General features: G+C 37.4%; 1 pseudogene; it reads right to left on the bottom strand.

The window, feature by feature from the left end:
- Positions 1 to 1,787: 1,787 nt before the first annotated feature.
- Positions 1,788 to 21,330, bottom strand: LOC114819218 (multiple C2 domain and transmembrane region protein 7-like; annotated as a pseudogene).
- Between the last annotated feature and the right edge of the window lie 1,353 nt (positions 21,331 to 22,683).

Genomic DNA, 22,683 nt, shown 5'->3' with positions numbered 1-22,683 from the left:
TAGGAGATGACCTAACGACAGATCTACTTGCATGCATAGGGAAACAAACTGTGATGTCAACGTATAAAGATGTACCGTACTTATCGAAGACAACCTTCATAAGGGCGGGACTACTTTATGCTCGTAAATTTGCTATTATATACATATTAATTATTCTTGTTTACATTTTTATTTTACTCTTTTATATAGGTTTTTACATTCTATTTATGTTTTGTAGGTTGTAACAAGTAAAGAGTGGAAAAAGAGCTAAAAAGAAAGTATTGAGACTAAAAAGGGTTTGCAATTCCATGTCGTCAGCACAGCCTCTGCAGATCAGTCAAGTTCGTGGATTAAACTGTATTGACTCGAGAAGAACAAAGAGATGTGCCACATATTCTTGGAAATCTATGGATGTCTATTTTTCGTAGAATTTCACGGTTCGTGAATATTATTTTTCTAGAGGCAGTTATGGCAGTTTTAGTACATGAAGGTTGGGCTATGCCCGAATACAAAGTTTTGTACAAATGTGTGTCAACGGGGTAGATTAAAGAAGGTTAAAATAGGCTATTCAAGCCTTGGGCTGTGACAAATGAAAAGGTAGGCTTTATCCCTGATCAGCGCAGCAGCAAGGCAGCGTGCAAAAACAGATTTAGAAAGAAAAAAAATAAAGGAAGGTAGCAGCAGTCACCAAAACAGAGAAGGTACAACCCACGGCACAAGGGAGGAAGAGGAAGGACCAGAGCACCATTCTGCAATTCGTTATCAAAGAGTTTCTTATTTTCCTTTTTATTTTTGATACAATTTTGTGACAAGACAATTTGTTGATACTTTAATGGTTAATTTCTATTTTAATTCCAATCTTATCGAGTTATTTTTATGCTTGATCACTATAGAATAACTTTATAATTGAGTTCGTTCTATAGGTAAATTTGGATGAACAAGTCTTGTACCTATGCTAAGTAACAAGAGAACTAGTTACTGTTCTTGGAATTAACTACCATGAATAACCGGAATAGACAGATTCACGTGTTTGTCGATTTCCATTGTATTATGCTTTCTCAGAGTGTAACTTAATAGATACCATGCTAAATACTTCGAGAACAAAAAGAGTTAAGAATAGACACCCATACCTAATTTGTTTTTGGGAAATCAACAACTTAAAAAGTAGATACCATGCCTTTAGGTTGGCAAACGTTAAGCATCTAACTTGTGTATCGATTACTTAGGCAAAAAAGCTTCCTAGCCGTTCAAACATCTTTCAAAACCCTTATTGCCAATTACTTTTATTTATATTGTGTTTTTATACTTTTGTAAAAGAATTAATTTAAATTGTTTTAGGAATCATAATCTAGATACATATTAGTGCAATCCTCGTGGGAATGATCTCTTACTTGCTTTCTATACTATGTGTCTAGTATTGTGCACTTGCGAATTTAAAACGTGTAATTAGTAGCTTAAAATTTAAGTTGCTAATTTCATAATAAACTAACAACGACGGTGTACTCAACTCATTCAGAGATATGATTTACAATGTAATAAAAAATAATATTAGCATGTGGTATAAAGAAGATGTACTGTACTTATTGAACACAACCTTTATAAAGGCAGAACTAACGATCATGGTGAATTCAGTTCTTTCAAAGATGTGATTTACAATGTGATCGAAAAATTATATTATCGTGAGTTTTTAGCATACAAATAATAGAGAAATCAAGAATTTTCTTGAAAAAATTATTTTACTTATTCATGTTCCTATATCATCCCACTAGCGGCCCAAAGGAAGCAAGAAACAGGAAGAAGAACAACAATGTCAACAAATATTAAGTCAGTAAAATGATCCCAGCAGCAAGAAACATTTGAGCTTTAGTTTACAACATACTGTCGGTCCTTGAAGGCAGCCTGCGGAAGAAGTTGATGGGTGCGGATGGTAGCCTATGGCGAAACCTCGGATGCTTCATCATAAAGAACCCGGCCAATGCTGCCACTACCTGGGACGGTGTAACGTACATCACCAAGGCGGCATGAGGCAGAATGTGACAAAAAGTGCTGAAGCGCGTGGATCGCGTCAGCTTGACAATGCCTGAAACCGTTCCCCTTGGGTAGCTATATCACCAACAACAGTCTGAATTCTACCAGCTACACTCCTTAGGCGATCATACCTCATAAGAGAATGCTTTGAATTGTGATATATTCTTCTCAATAAGAGGTATTTAAAGGTGTACATCCCTAACAAAATGGAAAGAGAATTAATTACAAGTGATTACATGAGAATACACACGATTACATATCAATTAGGGATCCTACCTAAAATACAAAAGTCAACACTCTCCCTCAAGTTGGTGCATATATGTCGCTCATGCCCAACTTGTTCAAGAAACTTGAAAACTTGTGACTTGAAACAGCTTTTGTGAGGATATGCCAACTGATCTTTTGTTCTTATTGCCAGTAATTCAATTATTTTTCCTTCCAATTTTTCTTTGATGAAGAACCGGTCAACTTCAACATGCTTTGTTCTATTATGTTGTACTGGATTCTGTGCAATATCACGAGCAGCTTTATTATCACAAAATAATTTCATGGGCTTATCATGTTGTATACCCAAATCGCTTGTGTCATGCCCTGGACCCAGGGTCAGGGGAAAAATAAGACCCCGCGCCCGAAACGCGAGTAAAGTAAAAATAAATAAAAAGAAATTGACACGGGTTGGAAAATATAAACTCCTCTTATTAAATATAACTTCAAAATCCTTACAGGGTGTACAAAAATAATAAATAAAAATCCTTAAACTTCTCCTCAATCACAACCTCAGCTCTTCCAACACCTGTCTTGCCAAATAACCCAACTGTAAAATAATAGGTGAGGGGTGAGCAACAACCACCGTCGCTCAGTGAGTAGAATATATAATATGCCAGTCAAGCTTGCCATTTTAATCACACTATAAAATAGAATAATAATATCAAAGCTTTAGCCACATCATTCCATAACACATCATCCCTTTATGTGTTCATTACATCCTTCAAAAATTGTAACACACCACGTGACCCTTACTGGCCATTTTGCCCTAAAGTCCCCATGTGCAGTTTACATTTATCCCTCGGATTAATGCAACACTAAAGTTCTCATGCTCCATGAACATATCCAATTAATCCACATATCACCATATTAATAATTCCAAAATCATTTCAACAAATCCAACATGCTTGACTTAAAATAGATAGAGATTTATAAATAGATAAAACCCACAATAGTTCGTGGTTTTCATTTATTAGAAAATAAGAATACTTTGAAACACATTACATAAACCACTCACCTTGATAATCCAAGCTTTGGCAAGACAACCCAACTAACATTTCCACACACCTCAAACTCTCTAACCCTAGCTCGCTATCTCTCTCTATACATATATAATATATACACACACACACACGTACATATATATGTATACATAGATATATACTATATGTACATCACCCCTACGTAATGCATGCATTGCATGCTTCTGTGGTTTCAAAAGAATGGAGCCTTTGCTCCTATTTATAGGAGTATGAGGCGGCTACCCAAACGTAGTGGTCAAGAAAACTTAACCAAGAAGTAAACTATATTAATAGAATACATATTTATAGATAGACATAGAGGATGGCTCTTATCTTGGTTATCGAAACAAAGGAGGAGGTGTAAATAAGCATGCTTACAAGCACCTCAAAATGAAATTCTAAAATTACTATAGATTACTATGAACATGGTCATGCCACGTTAGAAGCAATAACTTGACAAGTGTAAGCTATGAGATGGAAAAATGAGATACGATACAGGCAGTGAAGATAGGTGAGAAAATGTTGTAGGTTCAAATAAATAAATAACTATAGATATTACTTGCTCAAATAATAAAACTGTAAGTAAATATAAATAATACATTAAAAAAAAATAGGCAAAGGTTTTGAAAATACAGGTCATCACAGCTTGGCAGAAGCTTAAGCCACAAAATTTCACAAATCCCCAAAGCCATACATCTGTATTTAGCTTCTGCACTGGAACGGGCAACCACATTTTGTTTCTTACTTCTCCATGTAACCATGTTTTCCCCAACAAATGTAAAGTAACCTGATGTTGAGAGCCTATCGTCAATCGAACCTGCCTAGTTTGCATCAGTATAACCTTCAACACTAAGGTAATTCCTTTTAAACAAAATTCCTTTGCCTGGACTTCCATTCAATATTGCAATATTCTCATCACGGCATTCATGTGTTGTTCTCTAGGATCATGCATGTATTGACTCACTACACTCAAGGCATTCGCAAGGTCTGGTCTTGTGTGTGCCAAATACATCAAACGACCTACTAACCTTTGGTATCTTCCTTTGTCAACTGGTACTTGATTAGGATCAACACTAAGCATCAATCTTTCTTCTAATGGTGTAGCTACTGGATGACAAGTTAACATGCCAATTTCGTACAACAAATCAATAATATACTTTATCTGAGATAAGAAAATTCCAGAACTGCTTCTCGATACCTCAATCCCTAAAAAATATTTCAGGGATCCATGGTCATTCACTTCAAATTCTGTAGACATGTATCTTTGCAAGGCCACATGTTCTTCTGGATCATGACTTGTTACCACCATATCATCTACATACACAATAAGTGCAGTAAGCTTCCCATTCTGTCTTTTCAGGAAAAAAGCATGATCAGAGTTACTTTGTCTGTAACCAAATGCTTTCATAGATTTTGTGAATCCTCCAAACTATGCTCAAGCAGACTGCTTCAAGCTATATAAGGATTTCTTAAACTTGCACACTTTTTTTTTTTTGTATTTATTTGGAGCATTACATCCAGGTGGAAGGTCCATATAAATCTCTTCTGTCAAATCTCCATGTAAGAAGGCATTCTTCACATCGAACTGTTGTAAAGGCCAATCAAGATTTATAGCCAAGGACAACAAAACACGAACTGTGTTGATCTTGGCCATATGAGCAAATGTATTTGTATAGTCAATTCCATATTTTTGAGTGTATCATTTTGCTACCAGTCTTGCCTTGAAGCGATCCACCGTCCCCTTAGCTTTATACTTCACAGTATAAACCCATTTACATCCCATAGGTTTCTTATCTGATGGCAAGTCTGTAATCTCCCATGTAGCATTTTTCGTCAAAGACTTCAACTCTTCATTCATTGCTGCTTACCAACGTGGATCAGCTAAAGCCTCTTGCACACTGTTAGGAATAGATACAGTAGATAATTGAAACACATATGACTTATTTGATTCTGACAGGTGACTGGTAGACACATAATTAGTTAATGGGTATAACACATTGGATTCAGGATTGGGCTTATTCATTGGATACCTAGTTTTGCATTTAGGGTCAGCTTCATAAGTAGGTTTAGGAATACATCGGTTTACACGGTCAGGGAGGTGATGTGACGGTGGTGCATCTGGGATCGAAGGCGATTGATTATGGTTATTGAGGCTTATGGGCGGTGACATCGATTGTGATGTAGTTGGTGACACAAGGTTGTCTGCTGGTGAGAAAACTGGCAGTGAGCTGTCAAGTGTAGAGGAAGGGTGTGAGTTACCTGGTGCAGTCAACTCATTACTTTCAAAGTTTTCAACATTGTTTCCATGTGAATGATCACCACTTGTCTCCAAGACATTACCACTTACTTCTAATTCATTCACATTATTATTTTCTTGTGAATGATCACCACTTACTCCAAGACATCACCACTTAAATCCAAAACATTCACATTATCTGTCTTTGAAATAGTATAATCAAGAGTTTGAACTTTTGTTTGACTCTCCCCCTGAAGTGAAGACTCGAGATTGGCAAAGTACATATTATTCTTATGAATGGAAACATCCATAATGACAAACAACTTTTTGGTCAGAGGGTGATAACAACGATATCCTTTTTTATTTGAGGCATACCCTGCATACACACACCGTAAGGCCTGAGGTTCAAGCTTACTCCTCTACTGTTTATGGAGATGAACAAAGGCCACACAACCAAACACATAAGGTGGAAGATTAGGGACCACATGAGCATTAAAGTGTGAAGAGAGAGCCTAAAATGGTGTTTGAAAATCAACGGATCGGGATGGAACAAGATTAATGAGATACGCAGCTGAGGGGAAGGATTCTCCCCAATAGGATAACGAGAGACGAGCCTCGAGCAAAGAAGCACAAACAACCTCTAAAAGTTAACGGTTCTTGCATTCTGCAACCCCATTTTGTTGTGGAGTATAGTATATGGTTTGATGAACAATGCCATGATGATCAAGAAAGGCAAGAAGGTCAGAGTTAACATATTATTGTCATTATCACTTTTGAGAACTTGTATGTGTGACTTATATTGTACTTGTGCCATTTTATAAAACTACTGAAACAAAGAAGGTGACACGCCCCGATCCCGATGTCCTTGGGACATCGGAATGGTCACGTGTTGGCCGACACTCGAAGGGTGACAAAAGCCATTTAATTTAAGCAAATGCTGAGAAATATGCTAAAACATGCAATAAGAACTAATAACACAATATTAAAGTTCAACTGCTAACTATTAAAATTAGGATAACGCATAACATGTTCAGAGCATACATCTAATACAGAATATAAGCGAAAATTTAAGATAGAGAAATGTTATTACAATAGGTGCCGAAGCAGAGAAGATATAGCACTGAATCACTGGTAGAGAAATTCCTCGTAGCTCAGATCGTATTCCTTGTTATAAGGTCCTGAAGGGGGTGTAAAACAAACATGGGTGGACCAAGTTGATATATATATACATAGTAAAACAGTTGTCAATGTACTAACCCCCAGGTTTTATGAAAACACATATATAATGATAAACATAGGTTTTCCGAAACCTAGCATGTCGTGTAATGTCTGAAATCATAACTTATATATATATATATATATATATATATAATCACTAGTGAATGTCCGATAACCCCCATGCCTCATGCCGGCTCCCTGTCTCTGAGCAGACAGTCAAAGGAAAATACACTCTAGGCCCCATGCCGGCTCCCCGGCTCCCCGTCCTTATGCTAAATAGCCAGAGGAAACACACTCTAGGCCCTATGCCAACACCAAACCTTCGCCCGGGACAGACCAGAATCTATCCCTACGTCTAGTAGCGGAATAAGGACTACTAGGTAAGTACAAAAACCATTGAACATACATATATTGAAAAGCAAGTTCATAGTATAAAGTCATCTATCATCTATACTATAAAAGAGGTGTTCTAAACATGTCTAAATATCATATCGTCATCCATCATATATTCTATAAGAACACGGGTTATAGGAAAAATAGTAGTAATTCAATCTAGCCTCAGTAAGCATGATCTCTCACAAAACATTTCATAAAACGTAATCATCAAATCATGCTTTTCATGTATGCATTTCTACTATTAAAACATGCATTTTTTGAAGGGGTCCACTCACCATACACCGATGGTGCAAAGCTGTATAAAAAAGGAATAACGGAATCGCCGCTAATAATTGCACCTATTCACATAAAGGGGTACATTTAGTCAAACTCTACTCAAATGATGGAATTTGGGAAGATGGACTTAAAAAATAGGTCCAAGATGTCGAAATTAGCCAAGGAGAGGTCTCAGACGAAAACTGGAAAAGTCAACCTGAAAGTCAAAGTCAACGGCCAGACCGAGTCAAACAGGTCTGGGCTTAGGGTTGGACTAGGTTTAGGACTTTAGGGTTTGGGCTTAAAGCCCCCAATAGAAACGGCCCAAGGGCCCTTTTGATTTTTAAAAACAATTAACTTAATAAAAAAAGGAAAATGGGCTTAACGGGCTTGATGCCTGAGTTCCTCCTGGCCCTAAGGCTTAAAAGCCAAGGGTTTTGGGCTTAGGTGTCACGGCCCTAAGGCCTTTTGGGTTTTAGGAATTTAAATAAAATTAAAAAGGGAATAGGTTAGGGTTTTGGGCTGGCTCATAACGGGCTTAAGGCCTGAGGGTCTTTGAAACGGCCGGAAAGGACTTGACTGAACAGAGATGAACACATGAACTTCCCTAGCTCCGGCTGATTGCAAACATGAACCCTAAGCTCCGATCTAAGTACCAAAAGGAAGCACAAGGTGAAAGGAGTAAGTTTATACCTTTGGTTTGCCATGAAACGGCCGGTGATGTTCGAAAAATTCCTCAACAACCACAAGCTTGCTGAAGATGGGTGAGTTTTCCCCCGACCTGATCTTGTTCTAAAACCTTGATAAAAATGACATAAAACTCAATAAATCTCTTCCAAGCTTCACACTAGAATGAAAAGAGAGGAAAATTCGAACTTACCTAACCGAAAAAACAACTAAAACTGCTGGAGAGTTTTCAGGGTTTCATCATCCTCGCTGTGACGGGAGAGAGAAAAGATTGATGAAGGAGGGATGAGGATGGTGGTGCTGTCCTACTCGAGCAGGTGGTGTAGTTTTGTGTGTGTGGTCACGGTACAAGAGAGGAAGAGAGATGATAGGGTTTTGAAAGAGGGAGAGAGCAGAGAAAAAGAGCTGAAAGAAAGAGGAAAATGAGTTATGGGGTGGGGGAGAGAGAGAGAAACGTGAGGAGTGTTGGGGTGCTGCCACATGGCAGTTTGAAGGAGTTTGGAAATCAAGATCAAGGGTCCAAATTTAATAAAGATAATGGACTAGATTGATAATTCCATTAAGCTTTAGGGAAATTATGAAATTGTACATATAACTGAGGGTAGGGTATATCAGAAGGAACTTCAGTTTTGGACTTCATCAAATAGACCCACTTTTGGACTTCATCAAACAGACCCAAGTCATACGTGTGCAATCATCAATAAAAGTAACGAACCAATGAGCACCACCAAACATAGCAGTTTTAGATGGCCCCCAAACATCAGAATGAATTATCATAAATGGAACTAAACTTTTATTCATACTGGACGGAAATAAAGCACAATGACTTTTAGCCATTTCACAAACACCACATTTAAAGCTAGAAACGTTGTGCTTAAAAAATAGGCTAGGCAATAACCTTCATAAATAGTCGAAAGAAGCATGTCTAAGTCGACGATGCCACAACCAAACCTTTGAAACCTTATCCCTTTCCTCATGTGATCCTTCCATGGCAAGAGCTTGAGTCAAATTTTGAGAACTGTTCGATGTCAACTCTAAGTAGTAGAGTTTTCCCCTCCTAATACCATAACTAATCGTCTTGCTAGTCCAAATGTCCTTAAAAACACAAAATGAAGGCAAAAAAATAACAAGGCAATGTAGGGCAATAGTTATTTGAGCAACAAATAATAAATTATAGTCAATGGAAGGAATAACAAGTATGAAGTCAAGATTCAGGGTATCAGAGAATGAGATATCGCCTTCCCTAATAATGGGGACAACATTACCATTGGCAACACTAACTATAGTATTGGTGGATGGTTTTAAAGTTTGTACCTGTCTAGAATCACAAGTCGTATATTTAGTAGCACCAGAATCAATTATCCATGTACTATTCATAACAGATGCAGAAACTTTTAAAGCCTTACCATCATTACCTGCATGGTCAGAATCTACCTTAACTTCGGCAACCAATGCACGCGACTTGAACCGGTCACGATTGGTCCCATAAGTTCGGCCCACCATTACTATGGGTGCAACGTGAGTAACTGATTAATAAAGCCCAAGCCCAAATAAACCATGCCTAAGCTCGCCTGCAATCTGGATGGCCGAAGAAGGAAAAAAAAAAGCCTAATGATTAACCAATTCTTTTCTCTCCCATGGACTTTTGATTCCCTTTCTTTTCCTTTTTTTTACTTTTCTTTTTTTTCCTCTTTTTATCTTTTTCTTTTCTTCAAACAGCAGTAGTGGTGTGGGGGATTCAAGCCTTCACACAGAGAAGACATCAATGACAATAGCAACAATGTTCAAAGCGAGTTGTAGCAACGATATTGGTAGGTTCTTCGTAGCTGACAGAAGTCAGTCAAAGAATATGATTTGAAACGGGTACGAATCAAATCTTGAGGTTGCATTCGAGTAAGTCAAATCTGGTGTATGATAGGAGCATATTTATGCGACTTAGTTAGCTTGTTTTCTTGCATTTTCATAGTTAGTTTGTGTTTATTATAGTGATTTAAGCTATTTTTGTGTGTTTGTAGGTCGAAATGACAAAGCTGGCAAGAAAGTGCATTTTGAAACATTTCAAAGCAGTTTTGGGCACTAAATGGATAGCACATGTATGGGCCAAGGTGGATGGACATTTTTGGAGTTCAAAAGGCTAGGAATCTGATAAGGAGATGAAGATATTAAATTCAAGACAAAGAAGATAAGGAATCAGCTCAAAAGAAGGAACATTATCCAAAACCTTATCCAACCTTATCTTATCTAAACTAACATTATCTTATCTTATCCTATCCCAATCTTATCATGCCTTAAATCCAGCTGCAAGGGGGACTCCTTATCACATTAGAATGCCTATTATCTGATTCTAGAAGCCCTAAAATAATGCAAATAACTTGATCCTTCTTCCCCCTAGAAATCTGACGAATTTCCTACTCATTTTCATCCTTGGAATCTGATGAGAATTGTCCTTGTTCTTTGCTGATTTGGAGTCCTAATTCAACCCTTTTTGTTGTGCCTTTTCTCCCTATAAATACATATTTTCTGCCACAATTCAAACCACCATCCCCCTACCATTCAGAAACACATCCTGCCACAACACATACACCATTCTACATCATTTGCTACACCATTGGAGAGGAAGATAGTCTTGCCGTGCCTTCCATTGATGAAGGAGGTCCTTGTGCACAAGCCACCTGCAACCATTGAAGTTCTAAGAGTTCTTTCTTCCCCCATTTTAGTTTCAATGTTTATTTCAGTTTGTTTTACAATTGCTATGAACATGTGTAACTAAGTTCTCTTAGTTAAAGGTGAGTTCAAAGCCATAGACATATGCTTAATATGAATTGATTCCATTGGCGGAGCCAGAAATTAATGCCAGGAGGGGCCTTTAAACTAATGAAAGAAATTAGAAAAAAAATTAGTAATATCATGGAAAATTTGAATCAAACAAGAGTGATGGAGCTTTAAAATATTTATGAAAAAAATAGCATTGAGAGATGTCATAGTAAATAGAACCTGTGTTGACATCTAACGCAACATTGATAATAACGTTATGACTAGCTCAAACTATTACTACGATATTTTTCTTTTAATATTATTGAATCTTCCTCTCGAATATATATACCTTGTTTTATATGAACTAACAAAAAAATAAGCTATTATTACGATACTTTTTTTTAATATCATTCAATCTTCCTCCCGAATATATATACCTTGTTTTATATGAACTAACAAAAAAATAAGCTATTATTACGATACTTTTTTTTAATATCATTCAATCTTCCTCCCGAATATATATACCTTGTTTTATATGAACTAACAAAAAAATAATTGGTTTAAAAGAAATCAGAATGTTAGCAGAAGGGTAGTTATATATGGTAATTGGTAAAAAAATACCAAAAAGTAGCTTTCCGTTAACAGGCGTCGACCCCAGGACCTAATGAAAACTTTAATACCTGACATACCAACACACCACATGGACATTATTGCAAAAATTACTACATAGTCGATATAAATTTATTTCCAGGATGAGCCATGGACTACCCTAGTCTCCATGTGGCTCCGCCACTGATTGATTCCTTTCAGTTATTGTTTCGTAAAACATGAATGTGATTTACTTATCTATTTGATTGATAACTTATTCTTGTGTGTTGATTAAGGATGCATACTTAGTTTGCATACATGAATCTGATGCTAAATTATAAGGGAATTTCACCTAATCGTTAGGAACTTATAATTAAAAGTAGTGGAGATTGCTAGTCACAATCGTGTTAAGTAGATTCTTGGTTGGAGTATCATGCAGTTCATAGTTACGATAGCCTTGTCAATGCTTATGATTTCCATAGAACTTAATGATCTTTGAATGTATCTCTATTATGCTATTCATATAGGGAAATTGAGAAGAATAATTTGATTGCGATGCGTTGTCCATTCAATTCAATGAATTTAGGGAAATCTGAGAGTTAATTAGTGCATTCACGATTAATTTGGGGTATTGTCATTCATGGTTTAAAAAAACAATACTGAAAATCGAATTATGTTGCATATGTTCATGTGTGGAGAAGGACCCTCTAACTAGCTTTTCACCCTTGAATTCACCTTAATTTCGTTTTAACTTACTTTGTTTGCTGCAATTTATTTAGTTTTATCAAATTCGTCCAAAAACCCCCATAGTTCCTCTTTGGTGTCTTAGTTTAGTTAATTGAGTTCAAATCTGTCTAATTTAGAGTTTTGAGTCTTCAGAGTCTTAAATTCGTCCAAATCACTCCCTAGAGTCTGTTTTGAGTCTTTTTAACTTAGTTTTGCTGTTTTGAGTCAATTTGGTCAGTTTTGAGTCATAAGAGTCTAAGTTGCTGTTTTTTAGTCTAGTTAAGTGTTTTAAAGTTTAAATTGAGTAGATTAGCATCTCTTCTAATCCCTGGCCTAGAACAATCCCTACTTACATATACTACAATCATAGGGTTTTAATTTGAGTGTTGGATTATTTCATATCAGTGTAGGAACGACAAATTCGTACTGAGTTTGGGGATTATAGGCATGATGGGACAACAATTGCAGTAGGGTTGTGGTCTGATGCGATATTGGGTCGGGCTGCAGTGATACGAGGTAGCAAGTCTGGTTCGTCACACTACATAGTGAATCGATTAAGTAGATTCGAGTTAGCAATGACGTCGTCACTCACTGTTTATTTCGAATTTAGAGAGGGTAGCAACGACAATAATCGCTCACTGATCAAGGGATAGCAACGACGATAATCGCTCGCTAATCAAGGAAGGCGAACCGAACATGGCTGAGCCGCGACAGTGTTGTCTAGCTAAGGTTTTTTTGTTTTTTTTACCAACCTGGCTTTGGTGCCAAGAAGAGAATGCTTTGAATTGTGATATATTCTTCTCAATAAGAGGTATTTAAAGGTGTACAAGCCTAACATAAATGGAAAGAGAACTAATTACAAGTGATTACATGAGAATACACGGGATTACATATCAATTAGGGATCTTACCTAAAATACAAAAGTCAACAACCTTATACTCGCCAGCTTTGAGTTCCTACTTGTTGGGAATGTGTCGAACTCCTCATCTAGCTCATCAGGGTGCACTAACTCAGCTTGTGAGATCTTTGTGTTCATGTGGGGAAGATATCTAGACCTATAACAGAAGTTCCATATCCCTATAAGAAACATGTACAGAAAACCTGTGGCAGAATTAGTTCCGGGAAGCAAACAAGCATAAGGAAGAAAACATGAACAAGCACTGTTGTGATGGGATTCTTCCACATGCATATATCAGTAAACCATTTGCCTACAGCAAATACTCCTGAGAAAACCGTCATTAGCTTGAAGAAATTCACTTTGCTCTATCCCATACTCCAAGGATACGAGTCCACGTCAGACATGTATTCCACCATTTCCTTCCTAAGTGGTGGCTTCGTTCGGCCTAGCCTTGCTACTAATAATAGAAATGTTTAGTAATAACAAAAATGCCACATGGCACTATTTCAGTAGTGGAGTTTGTTAGTATAGTTAGAGGGGTATTATTGTAATTGGGTTATATGGCTATATAAGGGATTGTGTAGTTATCATTTCCTTAAGTTCAGTTGTATACATTTTCTCTAATCAATCAATACAATCTTTCTTGTTTTCTCTCTACCAATTCTTTCTCTTCCTCTGTACCAATTTCATCTTTTGCAATGTAGTTAACATGGTATCAGAGCCACCGGGCTCACGCTATGGATTATGGTGGTTCCATTTCTTATTATTTTTCATTTGTTTCAAGCTTAGTTTCTTTCCAAATTTTCATTAGATGTTAGGATAAGTTTCTGGGTGCTTCCGCGATCGTTCTTTAGGTTGATTTGTTTCTAGGGTGATATCTTTTCGATCAAATTCATGAGTTTCCCCGTTCCAGATCGAAAGTTGGAGAAAATTTCAGGAAAAAAAATAGCAGCAGGAACATGGGTTTTCTTCTTATTCCTTTTCCTTCTCTGCGACTGCCGCATCGTGAAAAAGATTATGACTTTTTGCTTGGCTTGGGAAATTAATTGACCGAAGAATTGAAAGGGAAAGAAAAATAAAAAAGGAGGTTCGAATTTGTTCAATCATTATCACACGAAAAAGCCAGAGAGACTGTATGAAATGATGGAGTCGTTGTCCGAAGAGTGAGACTGAGAGGGCGGCTTCACCAATTCCAATCACATATGCAATTGCATGATGATGGCCACTTTCATTGGCAAAATCAGGATTTGCATATTTTGGTATGATTCTCTATTTCTTCCTTTCATAATATTTCACTGAATTTGCACTGGATTTGGGTATGGTTCTTGAAGTTCTTGAAGTCTAGTTATTGTTCTTGGATTGGTGCTCTTGCTGTAATCTTTTCTGGTGGCACTGTTGGAATCATATCATTACATTTCTTTGGTTCTTCAATTCTGCACATAAGGTGTTTGTGTTTTTGGGTCAATGAAATTTTATGCAGTGTTGGTGTGAATTCTATATGATATGTTTCGGGGTTTTGAGTATATGATTAAGGCTGATTGCAAGAAATGTTGGTAGTTGAAGAAATTTATGAAGTTTCTTTTTTAGAGAATTGTCAATTGGTTCGTCGCCATTTCCAATCCTGAAGATGCTTTCCGTTGACTTGTTTGGTGCTCGAGTTGGAAGTTCAAAGGTCTGAAAAGTGGGTTGTTTGTCTGAAATCACGCAGTTTGAAGATTTTGGGAAGTTCACGCTGAAAATCAGGTGAATTCGTCTCTGCTAATGATTCTGTAGTGTTTGGGAGTTTTGGTTGAGAATTTTGATGTGTAGATATCAAAAAGCGTCATTCTTTCTGTCTATATCTTGGAGTGTCATTCTCTAGGATTTGAGTTTCTTAGTTAAAGATTACGATTTGTAAATGCAAAGGCAGGAAATGTCATTCTTTCTGCGTGTATCTTGGAGTGTCATTCTCCTTGGTTAATTTTGGTGTTAGTATCTGGGAAGATTTAGTAAGCTATCAGGAGTGTCAATCTCCTTGGTTGATTTGGTTTCTTGGAGTGTCATTCTCTTTTGTTGATTTGGTTTCTTGGAGTGTCAGTCTTCTTAGTTGATTTGGTGCTAGTTTCTGTAAATTTTAGTTAGTTCAAAATATTTTTTTGCTCAAACTCCTCTGTAGATGACAAAGACTTCAACATATTAGGATTAGAAACTGTATTGTGCAGAGCATTTTTCAGCAGCAACATACATTTCAGCGAGCCTCATGGGTTGATCAATTGAGCTCTTAAGGATAAAATCATGCATGTATGGCTTTCAAGAAGTGGTTTCCTCGCTTCTTACAACATCTACCAAAGCCCACGGTTGGAGAATATGATCTCTCATCTCTGAAAAGTGATTTCAGGGCTTTTGTTGGCTTAGAATTGGATCATTCACTCATTGGCTTCTCTAAACTCTGACTTCATCAAATCTTTCTCCAACTTATGTACCATTAAGCATGTCCCTATTGGAAAACTTGGATCTCTCAGTCACATGGTCATCTTACCAAATCCCAGGCTTCACCACAACCTTTGTCATGCATTCAAAATGTCATGCAGTTCCAGATCAGTTTCAGAGCTCTAGCTAGTTCAAACTTCAATTGGCTACACCAAGTTTAGTTTGAGGGGGGAGTAATAATAGAAATCTTTAGTAATAACAGAAATGCCCCATGAAACTATTTTAGTAGTGGAGTTTGTTAGTATAGTTAGAGGGGTATTATTGTAATTGGGTTATATGGCTATATAAGGGATTGTATAGTTATCATTTCCTTAAGTTCAGTTGTATACATTTTCTCTAATCAATCAATACAATCTTTCTTGTTTTCTCTCTACCAATTCTTTCTCTTCCTTTGTACCAATTTCATCTTTTGCAATGTAGTTAACAGCTATAACTATGTTGACAGCCTGGTGACGTAACATGTCAAACTGCATAACATTGAAGGGCCTTGCATAATGCATCTTTGGCAACATCAGTTTTGAGTATATGTACATCATATTTACAAAGGATGTACATGAAAACCGAATTGCCAAGGCAGCTCCCGCATCTTCTTAACACTAGTTGGGTGAAGAACCAGCAGGGGATAAGAGTGCGTGTATATATGTCTTGCTTCAAGTGTTGGGATACAAACATGAACCTTCCCAATCTTCAGGTTCTTATGACCATTGGAATCCTTATCCCCGAGCTGAATGTTGTCAAATACACCTACAATAAGAATTGTAGCAGGATCAAATACTTCCCTAGTGTACTGCTTATTGAATTTTGGACTCAGGTGGTTACCGAAGATTCTTGTCCGGACCCATTTATGACCATACTTTGCCACACAATATGTGTCTGATGTGCCCTTTTCATTGCGCATTTTCATTGGGTGAAACCTTGATGCATTCAAGATTCCGAGCCAACTGATGGCCCCTAAAGTTGCTTTGTCGTAGGGCTTGAATCACTGCTGTAATGAGTTGCCTCATCAAGAACATGATAACCTCCATCAAGACAAACTCGAAGATGAAGGTGACTTGAGAACTTGTCCATTTTCAACTGATATATATCGACAGCAATTGGCTTTTCTAGATTAAACCATCAGGAATGGATCATACGATCATCAGCATGCCTATCTACAATGTTTAGTGGTAATATGACTCTCCGAATAATTTCATCTCTCCCAGGGTCCACACAATCCTCAACAGAAATGATAAAATGATCTTCAAAGGTTCAGAAGCGACAAACAAAATATCTTCATTTCAATGGGTATTTAGATTTCGAGCCTGAAGTGTCTTTGTTTTCAAAACCTGAAGTGTCTTTGTGCCTCGATAAAATTGACAAGCACATACCACAACCTAAGTGCATGATAGACCTTTGAACGTACTGATGTGGAGGCAGCTAGTGTGCTATCAACATGAGTAGCTGCATCAGAAATGCCATGCATCAGAAAAAGCCTCATCTGCTTGCGTTCCAATCCAGACTGCGAGCATCAGCTCACTTTTAATCTTTTTTCCTTTCTAGCAGGTACCATTCTGGAGCCAGAGGACCATCTGGTGGGACTTTCATCGGCACCTCATTATTGTCGAATCTTACAAGCCCCACCAAATCATCTTTAATTAAATCATTATCCTTAATAACAAATTCTAATACAGATGCTTGCATTCGATCCTTTGAGAAAGCAAAAACCTGATTCCATACAAGATTTTGTTACTTCTCAAAGTGCTTGGTAATCCCTATGTAGTTTCCAATTCTGACTTCAACAAACGGATCAAGACTCCTTATGACATCCATAGCAAGAAGCTCGCAAGCCTTGACAACCTTTACATATAGAAAATACATGCGTTCCACGAGGTCATAGGTGCTTGCAGTCTTGTTTCTATGAATAATGTGGCCACCAACAACTCTTCCACCTCCAAGGTAAGGGCTAGTCTCTTTTAGTGCAAAATCAACCGGTTGTGATAATGCAGCAGAGTGCATGTGAACCAGCTTTGCAGGCTGTAGTTGTTCCTGTTTCATTTGATCAGCTTCATACTTGGGCACATAATGCTCATTCGGTGCAGAAGAAGCATAATCCTGTTGTTGTTGGTCATGACTTGAATGAGGAAGATGATGAAAGCTGTGTCTTGTTCCATGTCTCTTATTTTGCAAAGCATTCATGACAGGATTTGAAATTCCTTTGGTATATCCATAAGCTGTGTTTAGATTTGAATTTATGAGGGATTCTGCACTAGGGACAGGACTAGAATACCTGATTGATGGATCATCAGTAACATACACCTTGAGGCCAAGCTCTCATCTTACACGGGAAAAGATGCCGCACTTTTCCAAAGGGTAATGCAAGACAACATCATCGGAATAGGGGACAAATGAGTTCCTGGTGAGGCTAATCTTTCCAAGGAATGACCTGGAGTAGGTAGCTTAGACATTATTGTTGACGTAGGCCTCCAGTGTAAGATAATGCTTGTTTGAAGGATCATAAATGTTGAAATAGAAGCTCTCATTCCAAACGGGGTTTAGATCCTTTTCTTTGATAGTGGTGCGGAACATCTGACCGTCAAAGTAAAGCTCGACAAAGGCATTGGATGAACCATATCCCCATCTTTAGGCAAAAGATTGTGTGCGCTAACCGTATCTACCCCGAGCTTAAGATTGTTCATCACAGTAAGAGAACAAAATCGAAAATAACTACTGGTACCTACAGAGAACGGAACAATATAAGTTTAGACACTGATATAGGTGTGCAATTGCAAGCACTGCACGAATAAATTTAAGAAACGGAGATGTAAATAATCAAGTTTTCGGAACTAAAGTGCTCAACCTGTACAAAGGTAGAATCAATGGCAAAAAATTAAGCAAAAATACAATCTGATAGAGTGTAGAACAACTTGTTTTTGTTGAATTAACTATCTTGAGCTTAAAGGTTATCAATGTTATTTAGAGAGGGAAAGATTGTAGACACAGAATGTAGAAAGAGAGAGATCAAAGAGAATTAGAGAGAATTGCACTGTTTGTTATATTGCTTTTACTTCCTTATAGAATGAATACAAAAGGTTCCTATTTATATACTTTTCACTACTTGTACAACAAGTAACAAATCCTTAACAACCTAACGACCATATCACTTAATCTCTTGACAGATGGCATCTTCTTGGCCATTGGATTGATCTTCCTTATCTATATCTTTACATCCCCCCTCAATCACATGGGTGGAGGAACCAAGCATGAGATTGGCACAATGATGACGAAACAAAGATATAGACAGACCCTTGGTAAGGATATCGGCAAATTGTTCCTTCGAAGACATATGATGAACAACCAAGTCTCCTCGAACTACTCTTTCGCGAACAAAATGATAATCAATCTCAATATGTTTCACCCGAGAGTGAAAAACTGAATTAGAAGACAGTGCTATTGCATAAATATTATCACAATACAACATTAGAGGAGCATATAAAGGAACCTATAAATCACATAGAAGCTGTCGGATCCAAGCCATTTCAGCAGCAGTTATGGCTAAAGCTCGATATTCTGCCTCAGTAGATGACTGATAAACAGTGTGTTGTTTCCTAGATGCCCAAGAAATCGAACTTGTACCAAGGTAAACAATATAACCAGAAGTCGAACGACGGTCATTTAGATCCCCAGCCCAATCAGCATCACTAAATGCTTGTAAGAACAATGTTCCAGGTTTAAAATGTATACCATAGGTCATTGTACTATTGAGATATCTAAGAATCCGTTTGACTGCAACAACATAAGAATCCATAGGACGATGCATAAACTGACAACATTGATTTATAGCAAATGCAATGTCGGGCCTGGTGAATGTCAGATATTGCAATGCACCAACGACACTACGATACTGTTCAGGATTATGATAAGGCTGCCCTTCTTCCTTGAGAAGCATGTGAGAAGGAAGACAGGGAGTATCACATGCTTTGGCATTTTGCATATCAACCTTATGCAACAGATCCTTGATATATTTAGATTGGGAGACAAATAAACCATCGGACTGATACTGTATTTGTAAGCCAAGAAAATAACTAAGCTATCCCAAGTCCTTCATATCAAATTGTTGAGTAAGAGCCAAGATCACCGTGGAAATATCACTTGAACTACTACCAGTGATAATGATATTATCAACATATAGTAATAACACAACAATGCCAAGCTCAGTACATTTCACAAAGAGAGAAGGATCTGCAAGAGAAGGTTGAAAACCCAAACCTGGAAGAAAGCTTGTAAACTTCTAATTCCAAGCGCGATGAGCCTGTTTTAAGCCGTATAGTGATTTCTTGAGCTTGCAAACATAGTGAGATGGATGATCAGTACTAAAAAACCCAGGAGGTTGAGCCATATATACCTCTTCATGTAAGTCACCATGCAAAAACGAATTTTTGACATCTAATTGGCGCAAATCCCAATGAAACTGAGCAGCAAGAGCCAGAATTAATTGGACTGTACTTGGTTTGACCACGGGAATGAATGTCTCACTATAGTCAATCCCCTCTTCTTGACTATAACCCTTGGCAACTAATCGTGCCTTGTACCTGGAAATGGACCCATCAAGATGTTTTTTAAGGCGATAAACCCACTTGCAGCCAACAAGATTTTTACCACTTGGAAAGGGAACAAGATCCCAGGTTTGTTGCAAATGTAAAGTAGTGATCTCATCTTGCATAGCTGCTTGCCATTCTGGGATTTTAGTAGCAGCTTTATTAGTGGTAGGCTTAACAATAGAAATCTCAGATGAAGGAACAGTTGCGGAGTATGCTTTCCTTTTAACAATCCCACTTTTAGACCGAGTTTGCATGGGATGAAGATTGACTGAAGGAACTGGAAGCACAACAGTAAGATTTTCAGATTGAAAATCAGGATCATTAGGGTTAGGGATTGTGTAGCTGTGATAGAGGCTGGAGAGAATAAGGTGGAAGCTTGGGATAAGGTATTGGGTATAGGTATAGTAGTGAACAACTCTGAAGCTGAAGAGGGTACATTCAAAGACTCTGAAGCACTAGATGGTTCAATGAATGACTCTGAAGCTCGAGGTGGTAAGGATGTAGATGATGCAGGTGATGATGATGAATGACTGGTGTGTGATAGTTATGGTGGACTAGAAATCACTGTGTTGTTTTCTGTGAGAAGTGGAATAAGTGAGGAAGAAGTACAGTTTGAAACACACTACAAAGGATGAGTTTTAGATGCCAAAGTTGTGTAAGGAAAAGTATATTCATCAAACAGGACATGCCTAGACACATACAATTTTCCTGTACTTGGTTGAAAACAAATGTAGCCCTTATATTGCCCTGCATAACCCAGAAACACACATTGGGCAGTTTTGGGTTGAAGTTTAGTAGTATTTTATAAGGTCGTAGTAAAGGAAAACAATTACATCCAAAACTTTTCAAATGGGTTAAGATTGGAGAAGTACCAAATAGACAAAAATAGGGAGATTTCATAGACAAAGTATGACATGACATTCTGTTTACCAAATAAACTACAGTAGCACAGGCATGGAACCAAAACTGGGAAGGTAATTTGGAGGTATGCATAAGAGTGAGGGCAGTTTCAACAATATGCCTATGCTTTCTCTCAGCAAGGCCATTTTGTTCAGGTGTATATGGGCAGGATTTTTTATGTATTATGCCTTTGTCAAGTAAAAACTGTTTAAACTTGTTACTGGAAAATTCACCACCACCATCACTTTGAAAGATTTTGAGTGCATTGGAAAACTGAGTAGACAGAAAAGCATGAAACTGCACAAACGTTTGAAACACCTCACTTTTATTCATTAATGGAAATATCCAGGTATACCTGGTACATTCATCAACAAAAGTAACATAAAATCGGAAGTCTTCTATTGACAATGTAGGAGATGGCCCCCAAACATCACTATGGATGACTTCTAAAGGTTGTACAGTTTTATTTGCAGGAAAAGGGAAAGGCAATTTAGTTATTTTGCCCTCTAAACAAGAGATACACACATGCCTAGATTGGTCTAATGCAAAAGGAACCTGAGATTGGTCCAACATTTTTGCAGCAACAAGATTGGAAGGGTGACGTAATCTGTTATCCCAAAGAGATGTGTTGACTTGACGACCAATGAGACAGTGTTGTTGTTTAGGGAAGTGAGATGCTTGTTATGCTTGCTTGAGTATGAATGGAGGTATATGAAAAGGAATCGGGTACAATCTAGCTCTCCACAGCCCTTGAAGAAGGATTCTCCCTGTGATCTTGTCCTGTATCCAGAAACAAAACTCAACACATATAAACCGGCAATGATTAACTTTACAGAGCTGATATACGGACAATAGATGTTGTGACAGTTTTGGAACATGTAAAATTTCTTTCAACTAAAAAGCATATTTAGGAGCTCTTAAAGTTGAAGAACCAGTATGAGATATTTCCAAACCTGAGCCACTAGCTGTGGTGATAGTATCAGTGCCTATGAAAAGGACGATCTTGAGCTTAAAGGTTATCAATGTTGTTTAGAGAGGGAAAGATTGTAGACACAGAATGTAGAAAGAGAGAGATCAAAGAGAATTAGAGAGAATTGCACTGTTTGTTATATTGCTTTTACTTCCTTACAGAATGAATACAAAAGGTTCCTATTTATACACTTTTCACTACTTGTACAGCAAGTAACAAATCCTTAACAACCTAACAACCATATCACTTAATCTCTTGACAGATGGCATCTTCTTGGCCATTGGATTGATCTTCCTTGTCTATATCTTTACAGTTTTAACTTCTGCATATTTTACTAGACTAAAATTTTTAATTACTGCCAGAAAGATTAAGCTAAAACGATTTAATCAAATCCCAAAACTATCAAACATTTGCTAACTTGCAAAATACAAAAAGGGGGACTTAAATTAAACAAGTCATATGGATTGGATTGGGAAAGCAAACAAAGTCGGCAACTTTTTATAACACCATGTGCAGGAGTAGGATTTTAAACCCAAATTAAATAAACAAATTAAGAACAAAAAATAAAGCAACCCTAATGAGATCCAAAAAGCTCGCTTAATACACACACGCTTTTCGCTGAATCTCCACCACTTAAAAAAGAGGTATTTGTCGGTTTGTCTATGAAGTCGTAGATAGGTGTCAATTTCCTCTTAAATTTTAATTTTAGCTGATTT

Source organism: Malus domestica, chromosome 14, assembly GCF_042453785.1.
Source record: "Malus domestica chromosome 14, GDT2T_hap1".
Classification (NCBI taxonomy): Eukaryota; Viridiplantae; Streptophyta; class Magnoliopsida; order Rosales; family Rosaceae; genus Malus; species Malus domestica.
This window is presented reverse-complemented; position numbering and strand designations above follow the sequence as displayed.